Source organism: Siniperca chuatsi, linkage group LG16, assembly GCF_020085105.1.
Source record: "Siniperca chuatsi isolate FFG_IHB_CAS linkage group LG16, ASM2008510v1, whole genome shotgun sequence".
Classification (NCBI taxonomy): domain Eukaryota; kingdom Metazoa; phylum Chordata; class Actinopteri; order Centrarchiformes; family Sinipercidae; genus Siniperca; species Siniperca chuatsi.
This window is the reverse complement of record NC_058057.1, coordinates 20,389,454-20,403,928: the sequence shown is the minus strand read 5'-3', so window position 1 is coordinate 20,403,928 and position 14,475 is coordinate 20,389,454. Positions and strand designations below refer to the sequence as shown.

The 14,475-nt window shown below is 38.1% G+C and overlaps 1 protein-coding gene across 24 annotated transcripts in view; it reads left to right on the top strand.

The window, feature by feature from the left end:
• Nucleotides 1–14,475, top strand: part of ptprk (protein tyrosine phosphatase receptor type K) — a 120,783-nt gene that overhangs the window by 10,667 nt on the left and 95,641 nt on the right. The window lies entirely within an intron of this gene.

Sequence of the window (14,475 nt, the reverse complement as noted above, 5' to 3'; positions counted from 1 at the left end):
CACATTTTTTCAAGTCTGTCTTAAAACAATACTCACATGTCCATATATACATTGAAAGTGTCAGAAGGTTGCTGTAATTGTTCCTCCTGTCCTTTCTATCTATGAAGAGATTTTAATGGATTTTAATGGAAAAGATTTGGTTTGAAATCTTCAGTCCTCATTCTGTACAAAAAGTCTGAAGAGTCTGAAGTGTCAGCAGTCTTAGTGAGTGTTTTTAATGCAAAGTGTTACTATCAAACTATTGTATTATGCTGGTTCAAATAACTCTCAAATGCATTTTTGTACCCCACTGGAGTTGCACTTGGAAGGCATCTCTTGATGGCCAGTACGGACAAGAGATTAATTTAATGGAATCCTTACAAAACAGTATTACTGCCTTGTAGCCTGGGTCATTTCAACTGAAATGCATTCTTCTCAGGGATTAAGAAGAGGTCACAAATGATGTGTAAACATCACAGTATTTTACTTGCTTACTTCAAAATTAAAATATGCAGTACCACCAACTGCTTAAACAGACAGAGGGGCCAGGGTTGCCTGCTGATTTACAACTTCATACCTCCAAACATTCAGCTATTTAGATTTATTTCCATGCATTCATGGAACTAAACAATAGTTTTCCCACGGTTTCCATAGATTGTCAGCTCAGGACACCTACTGAAAACGTATTTCCCCAAGGCACTTCTGTTTTTAAGTGAGCAGCACTGAATAAATCCTTTTGGGAGTTCAGCTGCACCGATTAGAGTACTGCAGAGTTTTTTTGAAGGGTGCAAATAGTGTGTCCTTTCCACTGGAAGTGATAAGATGGCAGTGCAGTGGAATTCCCAACGGACACACAGCTGTAGAGCAACATGTGAACCAAGAAAAACACCAAAATAGGACATGTGAGGTTTTCACGCGGAGGTAGCCGTGAGATCCTTATTGTGAAGGTATTTGATTTTTTATGTCGATACTCACTAGCGCAACACACACACACACAGGCGCACACACACTCCCCAGTGATGTTGATACTACGCAGACTCCACCGTGTCTGGTGGAGTCAAGTGAAATCTGTCAGTTTAGTCAAACGAACTCTCCTCTCCCTTCACTACTCCCTCCCTTCTCTCCAAACATATCCAAGTACAACTCCCTCCTTTTCTCCCATCCAAGCTTCTCCTAATGGTCATTTTACCTCAGTCCCCACTTCCAGTCCTCCTCCCTCCCTTTCCTTGGAATTTATGGTCCACTAACCTAAACAAAGCAACACAATGTTTATCAATCCCTCCCCCCCTTCTCATGGACTCCTTATCCCCCCTCTCCCAAATAGTCCTCCTCCTACTTCCACTCCCCACATCCACTGCCCCTTTATTCCCCCTCTTCATCCCACCTCCTCTCCTCCCTGTTTCTCCAGTTTCAGTGCTTTCCCCTCCAAAGACCCACAACAAGACCAAGGGTGGGATTTTGTGTTCCCAAATCCAGACTGAATGGTGTTGTATTACATGGATAAAGTGTGTGGATTCTGTTTAAGGTGGAAATTTTAATTGTGAAGGGAGCTATACACAGGGCAACATAGGAACACCATGGGGACAATAGGAACATAAAAACAATACTGTACTTTTAGAACAAGTTAAAAGTGAGTTATGTGAGTTTGATTCAAAAGCACTGTTTCTTATTAGGGCTGAACAGTAATCCTAATTTATTGAATTACAGACATTATGAATCTCTTACTGACCTAAATTTACTCATACTGCAATTTTCAATAATTATCTATAAACCATAGACCATAGCTGCAACAACCACTGACATCTAAGACAAGGTTCAGCCAACCAATCAGCCAACAGCCCAGTGTCCTAAACTCGTTTTACTGTAATTAAACAGGACAAACATATCAAAGGTGAGCCAACACAAGAAAAGCAATACATGAACTAATGTAGAAATTGAATTGAATTTTGGTTTGGTGTATAAAACTGTCAGAAAAAAGTAAAAAATGTACATTACAGTTTTCTAAAGCCCAAGGTGACATCTTCAGATTGTGTTTTATCCAACCAACAGTCCAAGATATTCAGTTTACAGTAATAGAAAACAGATAAAAGCAGCAAATCCTCACGAGAACCAGAAAATATTTGGCAAATCACTTAAATATTTAATCGATTATCAAAATAACAAAAAGTAATTACAGTTTACCTCAACCATTGCCAGTTGATGTCAGTTAGCTGGCAAACGAACCAATGATGATTCTGTGTGTTTTATCAAAAACTAAACAACAAATTCCTCTCTACGGTGTCACGCTGGCACAAAACATCTCACCCCTTCGTCTCTACCTCACCCCCTCCTGTATCACGTCAAGGTCTCTCTCCCTTGCTCTTTCTCTTTCTTGCTATCTCTCTCACCCACTTTCTGGAATGCTTTTGTTAGTGTTTTCTCTCTCTGCTCTGTTTTCAGTTCAGCCAGATTTACTCTGACTCACACACACACACACACGCACTCCCCCACCCACTGTGAATATAAGTCTTTGTAGAAGAAACTGTCTCTTTGTATTAAGTGGCTAGGTTAACTGTCACTATGTCTATATTGGGCCAAAGGTAAATAAAGTGTTGGTATGTGCATCTCGTGTGTGTTCGTTGTGTGTGCGTTAGTGTGTGTGTGTGTGTGAGCCAAGCGAGCTGTCTTGTTGGAGTAACGGTTAGCAGATACAGCTCTACCTCCCCATGACATAAACTGTCTCTTACAGTCAACCTCACACATACAGACACACACACACATGCACACAATACTACCTTAACACACAGCGTCGCTCTGTCTTGTAGGGTTAGTCCCTCACTACAAAGTGAGCTATCTGAAGTTAAATACAGGTTTGAAACAGGACTACTGCAGTCTGTGTGTTGAGTTCGGAATGGGAAAAAACTGTGTTGATGTTTTGTTGTATGAATGGATTCTTTAGATGAAAAACTCAAATGACAACCTGTAGAATACTTCTCAGTTCTCAACTATGTAAAGCTATTATGACCCATATTCAGAATCGCCACAATTATGAAAATAAGACCAAGGTCGAAAAATACTGTGAGATGTATGCCAATGTGTAGCTGATCATGCAATATGGGAGTTTTCATTGACATGTTTTCAAGTTTATGCTGTCAAACGACTGCATCAGTAAACAGGTGCAGTCACGTTATCCGTAATTAAATTACTGCTGTTGACGTCTGACAGTAGAAGCAAAAATATATACAGTGACATATTTTATGTTGTGAGATTGGCTGTACTGAAACTATGAAGGAAGAAACAGAAGAGAGACATTTTTTGTAATTGTTTGGACGCAAACATTTTGATTTGAAACAGTTTGAAAAACTATTGTATTGTCAGTGTCCTATTTGACTCATAAACAGCAATTTCTGATGTATGCCATGGCTTCAGTAACTACTACTTTGTACTTGTTGTAACTCTGCCCTTGAGCAAAGCACTTCACCTTTGACTGATCTAGTGGCACTGCTGCAGTGGCCACCAGTAGAAAACTGTAGTTACAGTGGGGCCGCTCCCAAGCGTGTAACCTTGTGAATGTATAGCAGTATGGCTACGAAACAGCATGTCTGCTCAACAGAACTGTTCCCTGGATAAATAAAGGTTAAAGTCAAGCCATGAGCTTGCTCTGCCTCTCATTCTCATTCTATTTGCTATCACACCTCCCCCTCCACATACACACACACTGACACACTCCAGAGGCTCGCATACCTCTGGATGGAGCGAGAGAGAGTCAGCCACATGTGGTTTTGGTTAGCCACACTTTCCCCTCACACTGGCCCCAAACTAACCACTTCTACTTTACCATGGTCAAGTACATGCGTATATCTCCCGTTCAGTTCTGCGTGTTGGCTTGTAAATCTTTCTGTCTGTACATGTGTCTGTGTTTAGTGTATGTGTTTAGTGTGTGTGTGTGTGTGTGTGTGTGTGTATGAATGCATGTCCCAGTCCCAGGCAGTCGAGTACAGTGAGAACAGTGAATCAAGGTTAGTGGTCCAAAGAGAGCAAGAGAGATTGAAGAAGGGGGCAGAGAGACTTTAATTGAGGCAGCAGAAGTGGGAGAGGGAGTGAAAGAGGAGAAGTAGAGCGACTGCAGGTTTTTAGTGAATTTACTTCTAGCTGTGTGTATGACCTAAACATAATTATTTCATCATTGTGATGGTGTTGAGCTGGTGATGTTAAAGCTTAACAATATGGACCTAATAAAACAGGTCATGGCAGGGATTTTATTTCATGTAGGCTTATAGAAAAAAAAAAAAAAAACTGCTGTTCAAGGATCTATTTTCTGTTGTTAATAATAGGAATAGTATTCTATATATTTTTTCTTTTGCACTTTTTCTCTCATATAGATCCAAGTGGATTCTCCTGTTCTTGTATGGCACATCTACAAGTGTAAACATTGATACATGTTAAATTGCCAAAGTAAATACTTAATACAGTATTCTTGTTTTTTAAAACCGTATGCCCTTTACACAAAGTTAACATCCCACTAGCCAAGCCAGTCGTAATTAACTGGTGTTAGTATTCTTTGGATATACCCATTTACTTGATTCTTCCAAGATATATACATGGACCCATAATGTCATAGATGGTAGCACCAGTTTTAATACAAAACACCTTGTATTTCACCAGTGTGCTTAGGTTAAGGGTATAGGCTGAATATTCTGGGGGTTGAAATGACCTCTTATGTAGTCATTTAAAGTTGTTGAAGAGTTGCTCTGGTTTTATCCACAGCTCTGTCTGTATAATGTGAGAAAGAAGACACTTCTCTTTGCTCTTTGGTATATTCTTTCTCTTCAAAGATGCCAGATTTCATTTAAGTTAAACTGAGCATTTTTTGAAGTTCAAACAGACCAAGCTTAGTGATGTTTTGTTTATTTTTTTTTTTACAAAGTTGTGACTGTTACGTAAGTTAGTGAAGAGTTGCAGATTGTGAGAACTTTTTAGAGCTTTTGTTGCCAGTTGTCTTAAATGTACAAACACGATTGAAAACACACATGCATACAAAGATACAAAGCAATACAAGTGTTTGTGTGACTTTTGTGAACATGTTTAATTGTCTTAAGATCGTAAATTTAATCAGATCTAGTATTGACTGCACGTTACAAACACATGTTGTGCAGCTAAACATTTTCAAACTCACACAACTTTATTTGATATTCTAGCAGAAATCCCAACGTTTTTCAAAGATACCAAATATTTCATGCTGAATTTTGGGGAAATGTGTATAAAATGATGTACAAGACATCTACAATATTTCTATTTGATGGATGGGTTTGAATATTTCACTTTAACGATCATAGAGCTCTAATGAAGACTGAACAAACTGATATAGAATTCAAATATGTCAAATACTGTAAATATTTACAACCTCAAAGCTACTTAAGGGGAGAAAAAAAAGGAAAAACTGCATGTGAAGGGGTTAACTGGATCCTCAACTTTGTCAATGTAACATAAGTAGTTTGGTCTATATTTATTATTTGTATGGTGATTTTGCACCAGAGACTCAACTTGTAGCTTTCTCTTTTGGGATTCCTTATGACATGAGTCACATTAATGATATCGCCTGGTTTTTCTTAGAATCAGAGGAAAAACAACAGCCTGTTGCTTGCAACCAACACGTCCTAGAACAGTGCAAAACCTCCACCTACTTGTGAGAGCAAATGAGAAAGCCAAACTTCTTCTAAATGACAGTGTGAACAAAGTGTGGGCTTGACAGAAGCCTGTTTTTTTCACTCCATGGCTGTTATTGCAAGCGCACTATCCTGACTCCTTAACTGAATTGTAAATCATTTTTCTTGGCTGCTGTGATATCAATTTAGCGTGTTATTAGAGTATAATGAAGCATGGTTTAACAAACTTAAATTTAATGTATCTTGGGACTACGATGCCATTTTTCTTTGTTGTTGGCTTTTTCAATAAGCTCATTTAGAAAGCTTTCTCTTTTGCCACAAATATATTGTTATATGTGTGTTCTAGGAGCATTTGTAGATGTGAAAACTCACCTTACGAAATTGTTTTAAGGCACGGTTGTTGTTTGAACAATGTGCACAATATGAGTGTAGCAAAAGTGAAATTGATTTATTTCAAGATTTGACTGAATAGTGGCAGCGTTTCTAGTTGCCATGTACTGAATCAGATCACCTTAAAATCATGAGCCCTGTAAATGGAAATTGAATCCACTGATGAGGTCTCTGCTGAACCTCTTTGTTGACAACCAGGGTAGTATTGCTACCAGTCTGTTTTCATGGGTGTCAGCTTCGCAAATTTGCAATGTCTCACCTTTATACAGTTTGTCGAGAGGTGAAGTAACAAATACTTAAAAATATGGCTTGGCTAGCAGATATATATATATATATATATATATATATATATGTATATATATATATATATATATATATATATATATATATATGTATATATATATATATGTATATGTTTGGATTTGATCTACAACTAAGACTAATAAAAGAGTCACCATTACTGTCACCATTATTTGGTCTTATAGCTTAACTTTTTCTCTCAATATACCATAGAAGTTGATAGGAAGGCAGTTTGCTGTGTAATGTTGTTTCTTCTGCATAGAATAGAACAAAGCAGAATTTAAGAAAGTAGAATAGAAAAGAGCAGATTGACATAGATGGCTTAGAACCACGATAAGAAGCTATTTATATGTACGTTACAGGTCCTAACCTGGGTGACACAGACTTGGACTATAATCCTTTTACAAAATGGAGGAGAGTGAATTGGGAGTAAATGACAAAAAATAGAAGTGGGCAGAGAAAAGTGTGTGGGAGAAGGAGCAAGAGCTGTTTGAAGTGTGATAAGGAACTACGCAAGAACAGAGCAGATTGACACAACAAACTCTTGCAGCTGCACTCTTTCATTCCTTACCCCCTTCATATCTGCTGATAACAACAGAGGAGCGAGACAGAGGGAGGGAGGGAAAGTTATGCTGGTTTGATAAGATGCAGAGGTTGGATTTCCTTTGTCTCATCTTGGTCTGTAAAGCTAGTTTTTCCTCCTCTTAAGTCCTGTTTTTGGGTTTAATGCTCAAACACACTCACTGCTACCATGTGGAGAAGGGACCAGAAAGCATTGCCTTGCTTTCTGATTTGAGGTTGTAGTTGGGTTACACTTTGACCAGCAGAAAGAGGACAAAAACAAGTGGTATATTCCATATACAACTTGTATATGTTCCATATTCACACAGATGGAGGCAGAGACTTGAGAGATGCACTTTGTTCCTTGTTCTTGTGTGTGTGTGTGTGTGTGTGTGTGTGTGTGTGTGTGTGTGTTGACATTGCTAACTGGCTGGAATCATGAGCAGAGGTTGATAGGTTTCTGCTCTGAAATCAGTTTGTTTGTCTTTCAGGGGACCTGTTTCTGTTTCACATTCTTCACATTCTGGCCCACCTAATTTTCACATGTGACCCACCTCTTAAAGGTCGCATAAATCCAAATGCATGATGTACTTACATGAAGTTATACTAGCATAAAGAATGTTACATTGAGATCTGGATTGGGTTGCACCAGCTATTTGTAAATCCATTAGTAAGTTTGTTTGTAAAGGCTGCGTTCTTTTTAGCTACTAACTAGTTCAAACTAGTCCTTTACTCAATCCGGTTGCACCATTAAAACTTAAGGAATGTCTTAGCTAGTAAAGGCTTTATTAATGTGTAACATCTGTAGCGGCATCCAATCAAAAGCAATCAATCATGTAAACAAGAAGTCATGGTAGTATCACAAGCTGTAACAGAACTTCCAAAAATAACATTTTTATCGGGCCAAAATATATATTAAACGTTGTAATATATAGGTATGACTTTTGTATTATTTATAAATGCATACATGGAGAGACTTGGCAGTGTTTAGAATCAGTTGAAAAATTCAAATCACACAACGTAACCAATGTTATTTGTTCATTTGTTCATATTATTGGCTTACTGTTTTGTTACTTCAGGTGTATTGTGCTATTTTTGTGAAATGTAATTAAAAAAATTCACAGTCTAAATCATTACTAATCAATATTCAATTTATACATTTAAATTAGAAAGCTAACATTAATTTTGTCATTTGGTTCAGGTAGCTACGCACCTGGCAGTACTCGGTGTAAATATTTATTAACAACTAATCTCTATGTAAGAAGTAATTTGTTTGGTGTAATCAGTTTTAACTTAGTATTGCTTAAATCTCTACTTTGTAAACACTTAACTTACAATTAGACTAAGTTTGAGGTTAGGAACAGCTGGTGTAACCTGCCCCCTTCACCAAAAGTGAAATATTACCATTTTCCATTAAAAAATGCTCATATTTAAACATAATAGATTAAAAGAAAGGGAAAAAAATATATTTTTGTGGTTTATTTTGAAAAAATGTATTAAATGTTATGTAACATTAAACAGCGGCTCATTGGCCATGATTCTTACTGTCGCATTTAATGCGCTCAAATACTGTCATATTGTCAATAAGAATAAATAAATAAGACAAATGTCAGTAATGCTCCATTGTAAGACTGTTGATAAGTTCTGCTTGTGCTGAAATGCACACGTGAAGGCACATTGTATCGGGGCTCAAGCACTTTTTCCATATGCTTAAATTCTGTATTCTTTACGACCCATAGACGACCCATATATAGGCAGAGTATAATCGCATACCTGCAGCGATAAACACTCCCATAGCCTTAGTTATTACTTTGGCACAGTCTGAATCTGTGTGGGGAGACGGAGTCGGCTTCCAGTGTGGTTTTGTCTCGTTCTGCTAATCAACACATTCGGGTGATGCCATTGTAAATGACGTTTGAATTGTTTTCACAGACATACCCGACTTCAGTTGAACAATGTCGGCATACAGTTTGACACTCATAGTTGCTAACCGGCAAACTGTAATGTTCCCATACAGTGGATCTTAATGTCAGGGAGGATCCTCCAGCTCTGGTCTCTCATTTATGTTTACCATTCAAAAGCAGCGACACTGTATGAGCTTGATTAACCGGGCTAAGCCGACTAGCATGCTACAGCTGATAGACAGCAACTGGTGCTTTGCCAAAACGTTCCGGGCAAAACTCATGCTCTAGAATTTCTGTTCCGTGGGTGCGAGTAGTCAACATAAACAGACTATTTTGACAGTTTGGGTCACAGGGTGTACCGATCCGAGGAAGTCACATACCGAACCGAGCGTCCTGTACCGAATGGTTTGGGACGAATACACGTACCGCTTACACCCCTATTCCTGACATATCACAAGAACTTACTGGCCGTAAGTGTTGTATTAGTTGTGATGCAAATAAAACCGGTTGTTAGATACCAGTATCCTGATTGATATATTGTTGTGATGGCAGGCTTCTATCTGTTACAGAATGTCTCTCATTTTAAGACATCAGTCAATTCATCATCAAGGAAATAAATAACGTTAGAGAGTAACTTGAACCTGATTTCAGACTGACAACAATGGTATCATTTTCCTTAAGTCTCTTATATGCAGTCATTCTTTGGTCTGTCCCATCAAACACCAGTAGCATCAAAAACAACTTGCAGAGACACAGACTGCCTTTAGATGTGTAATCAATCGTTATGAAAAAGATATTAATACATCCTTCGTGAGCAGCTGTAACGAAAGAGTTTCCCCTCGGGGATCAATAAAGTATTTCTGATTCTGATTTCCATTACATCTCCTGTCGTTCTTCTCCTCCTGTCTGCTCTCTCTTTAACTCCATGTTCTGTTGCTCATTATGCTGATCACTCAACTTTCACTGACACACACTAGTCACACCTCATTACTGACCGTACACACACACACACACACACACACACTTTTCAGTCAGTGACCCTGCATCATTGCGTAATGTGCTGAGGACGGATGTGGACGCTCACTAGTAATAGTGTGTGGGAGAGAGATAGAGAGTGCAACTGGCTGCAACATGATTTTAATGTTGTTTAACTGGACGATATATATTAGTTGCTTGTTTTGAGAGTTGAGACAGAGCTATAGTGACAGACAAAAAGTAGTCCATCATCATCAAAAGCAATTTTAAAAAACAAAATACCCACAGTAGTGGTGGAAAGTAACTAAGTACATTTACTCAAGTACTGTACTTAAGTACAAATTTGAGGAATTGTACTTTACTCGAGTATTCCCATTTACACTTCTATGACACTGCATTTTAGAGGCAAATATTGGACTTTTTACTCCACTATATTTATCTGACAGCTGTAGTTACGAGTCTTTTTACAAATTAAGATTTTACAAACTATAAAATATAAAATATGGACAGCTTCTAAAATATGAATAAACTAAACTATCCAGCAGTAGGGCTGCATCTAACAATTATTTTCACAATATTTTCGATTAATCTGATAATTTATCACAGTTTCTCAGAGCCCAAAGTGTTGTCTTCAAATGTCTTATATTTCTGACCAAAGTCCAAAGCCCAAAGATATTCAATTTACAATGATATACTGCTAAGGAAAGCGGCATCTTCCAGTTTGAGAAGCTGGAACCATCAAATGTTTGGCTTTTTTTTTTTTTGAAAAATGACTGAAGCAATTAATCGATTATCCAAATATTATATTATAGATTCTTTTTGTGTAAATTGATTAATCCCATCGTTTCAGCTCTACCCAACAGTATATAAAATAGTTTAAAATTAGCTCCACCTCGACCAACTACAACATTAAAATTCTTATTACACATTAATGCATCAGTAATAGTGTAATCATAATAAAATATAGCAAGTTACAACACTCAAGGGCCACAAAGGCTATTTTTCTGCATTAAATACTTTTACTTGATACTTTAAGTACATTTTGCTGAAAATACTTTTTTTTTTTTTTTACTTTTTCAATGCAGGACTTGTTGTAACCAAGTCCTTTTACATTGTAGTATTGCTACTTTTACTTAAGTAAAAGATCTGTATTCTTCTTCCACCACTGCTCCACACTACCAAGCATTGTGATTAACAAATTTAATAATAACACAAATTCTTTACAACTGCAAGGACTTTAGTACAAAAAAAATAAAAATGAAACCAATGGTTTCCCACATATGAATAAGTCTCCACAAGGATTTAAGTTTATGTGTGAAGTGGGTGTGTGTGGGACCAATGACTGGTGAGTCGTGGTGAGTAACACACTGGGTATGTTGATGCATACTGGCAGATACATTAGCTTTGGCTGAAAAAGAGTGTGTGTGTGTGTGTGTGTGTGTGTGTGTGTGTGTGTGTGTGTGCACGCACGTGTGTTTATGACAGGTAGTTAATTATACGAATGTGTTTGTCCGGTCATATATGTTTCCACATGCGCACACTGACCACAGGCCTGACAGGCAGGTCTTAATTAGTTGCCACGGCTACCGATGATGCGTCCTGACAGTAACTGTGGTGATGACAGAATCTCCTGCCTCCAAGCAGAGAGGCATGCTGGGATTGACACAGGGTCCACTCATTCATCATGCTGTGTGTGTATAAACTGTATCTGTGTGTGTGTGTGTTATGTGTGTGTGTGTGTCTCTGTGTGTAAAAGTTCAGATTGAAGAAAATGAGACAGTTGGTCAGTCAGCCAGTTACTTCCTTGTTAGTCAGTCAGTCAATTAGTCAGTGAGGAAGGGATTAACTGAGAGGCACACATTCACACACACACACACGCACACACACACACGCACACACACACACTCACACTCTTTTTGTGAGTACATATTGAAAGTAGGAAATTGCTTGGCGATTTCCAATCTGTAGGTGTGAAGATGGAATGATTTCAATCATCACTTGATTCTTCCCTCTCTTTGTCCCCTTTATCTGTAACCCTCTCCACTTCAGCCCTCTTTTCCTTTATTCATCCCAGGAGGCAGCAGGAGGGCAGAGAGAGAGAGCGAATATTATGAAATGTGTAGATGGCATGCCACAACAGATCCACAGAGAGATGGTCAGATGTACAAAAAGTTATTTATGCAGGAATTATTAAACATGCCGTTCGTCTCTCGAAATCGCTTAACAAATAAGGAGTTTGAAGCCAAAATCGAGAAGCAACAAAATGAGTAGCTTGTTGTGATCTCTGCTTTTTACCACTGCTTTAATGCTACAATTACTGCATTCATTATGCATTCAGTGATTTGAATTAGTCTAAATGACAGGCGAGAGACAAACAGAAGAGGAGAGACAATTGCTGCACTCTGACAGCGAGACCACCCTCGTTTGATTCTGTCTGTGTGTGAATGAGTGTGTGTGTGTGTGTGTTTGGTTTGCTGGTAGTGAACTCAGAGATGAATCTTAATGGCCATCATTTAACCTTTCACCTCAGCTTATACACACACACAGACACACACAAAGAGCTAATTTACTGGATGAGGAATGGAGTGGTGAGTGGAGTGCTGAGGATATAAAGTGGAGTGTGTTTGTGGGTGTGAGAGCAAGAGATAGTCAGTGTCTGTATGTTTGTGATGTTTGTGATGTGTGTGTGTGTGTGTGTTGAGTGAGAGGTTGATCGGGGTCAATAGACACAATTTATCTTTGAGAGCTTTGCAGGATCCACTCTTAACCAAAATGATTCTGTGTAGACCTGACAAGTAGCACAACTATACACAGTGCTATAAAGACTAATTTTAGGAAGTTTTGTAATGAGTTGAGATACAGAGCTGCAACACTTAGTTGTAGAAACTTTTTGACAGAAGATTAATGGCCAACAATTCTGATAATCTAATAATCATTTGTCATTTTCTAAGCAATAATGTCCAAAATTCCCTGGTTCCAGCTTCTTGAATGTGAATATTTGCTAGGGTTTTTTGTCTTCTATGATATTAAATGTAATAATTTGGGGTTTTGGACTGTTGGTTGGACTTAATAAGCAATATGAAGAAGTCACCTTGGGCTCTAGGAAATTGCAATTAGCATTTTTCACTATTTTCTGACATTTTATAGGCCAGAAATGATTAATCGATGAATGAAAATAATTGCTAGTTGCAGCCCTTCTACAGTGTTAAAAAGGAACTTTGTAAAGATTAGAGGCTTTTCAAATCTTAAATTAAATCGATTTAAATTAGCGCTCCACTGCTCTCTTTGGGGAGAAACTTTGTTGCACTTCTGGCCACATCCCAGTCTGTGATGTTACAGCAGGTGTTTCCCATCTGCAATCAAAGGAGGAGCTTTGATGTACTGGTAGATAAAAACAAAATGTCTGTGAATTACTTGATGACTGTTGAAATCAGTGCCACAGAAGAACAATTTGGACCCATTTAATTCAAAGAGCAACAGTAAAAAACCTTGTAACAGTTCATTTTGTTGAATCTAACAGAATTGGAGAAAAAACCTCACACTTTCCATGGGCAAAGCATCTTCTTATGTTGCAGCTTTAAAGTGAGAATACTGTATGTGAAATAGCATGCAATCAGGAACTGCTGAATTGTGGTTACATGATGCTAGTGGGTGGAATCTGCCATTTGTGTGTCTATCTGTGTGTGTCCATCTGGTATGACCCCCTGTTCAACTCCTCCAGCACTAATGCACATATGGACCGTACACACACACACACACACACACTTAACAGCACATACGCACCCATATGAGGGAACAGCTGAAGGAAACGGCCCACCCTTCTACCCATCCTCCCTCCTCCTTGATTTCTCTCCTCCTCCCTGCAGAGCCTCAGGACGCATCCAGGTGTCCACTTTCCTCTTCCGGCTTCTTTGCTCTTTTTCCTCTCTTTTCTGTTTTCTCTTTGCTTTCTGTTGTATCCATGTATAAAAATCACTCGACCACTGACATTCCTCACATTCAGTGTGACAGCTAGTCAGGACAAAGAACAAACAGTAAAGCAAAGGAAAGAATAAAATCAACATGAACTGTGTAGTTAACGAAAAGATGTGAAATGGCCCAACAGTGCTTTTACTCTCCTTGGTGGTGATTATTTACACTTACAGTTTGTCATGCTAAATCTGATTTGTATTCATGTTGATGGTAACCGTTAATTTGATATCATACCCCTCAAAGAAATAGTTTGACATTTTGTGAAATAAGCTTTTATTGCTGTGATGCTGAGAGTTTCATTAGAAGATCAATACCACTCTCATGTCTGTATGCTAAAGCTGTAGCTACAGCCAGCAGCTGATTAGCTTGACTTAGCATAAAAACTGGAAACATGGCTCTGTTCAAAATCCACTTACCAGCACCTCTAAAAGTCACTAATTACTACATTAAATCTTGACTTTTTTAAATCAATACAATAACCAAAGTGGAAAAACTACATATTCCAGTCTTTAAGCTAAGCTAAGCTAACCAGCTGCTGGCTGTAGCTTCAGATTTAATGGACAGATATGAGAGTGGTAGGCCTGTCAATATTCTCATCTAACTCTCTGCAAGAAAGCGAATAATTGCATTTCCTAAAATGTCGAACTATTCATTTAAATATTAAAATAATGTCTTTGGGTCATTCATATTAAATTGCTTGTGTATTTTAGGCACAAATCAACTGCTTTTAATGATCAGTGGCATTAAAA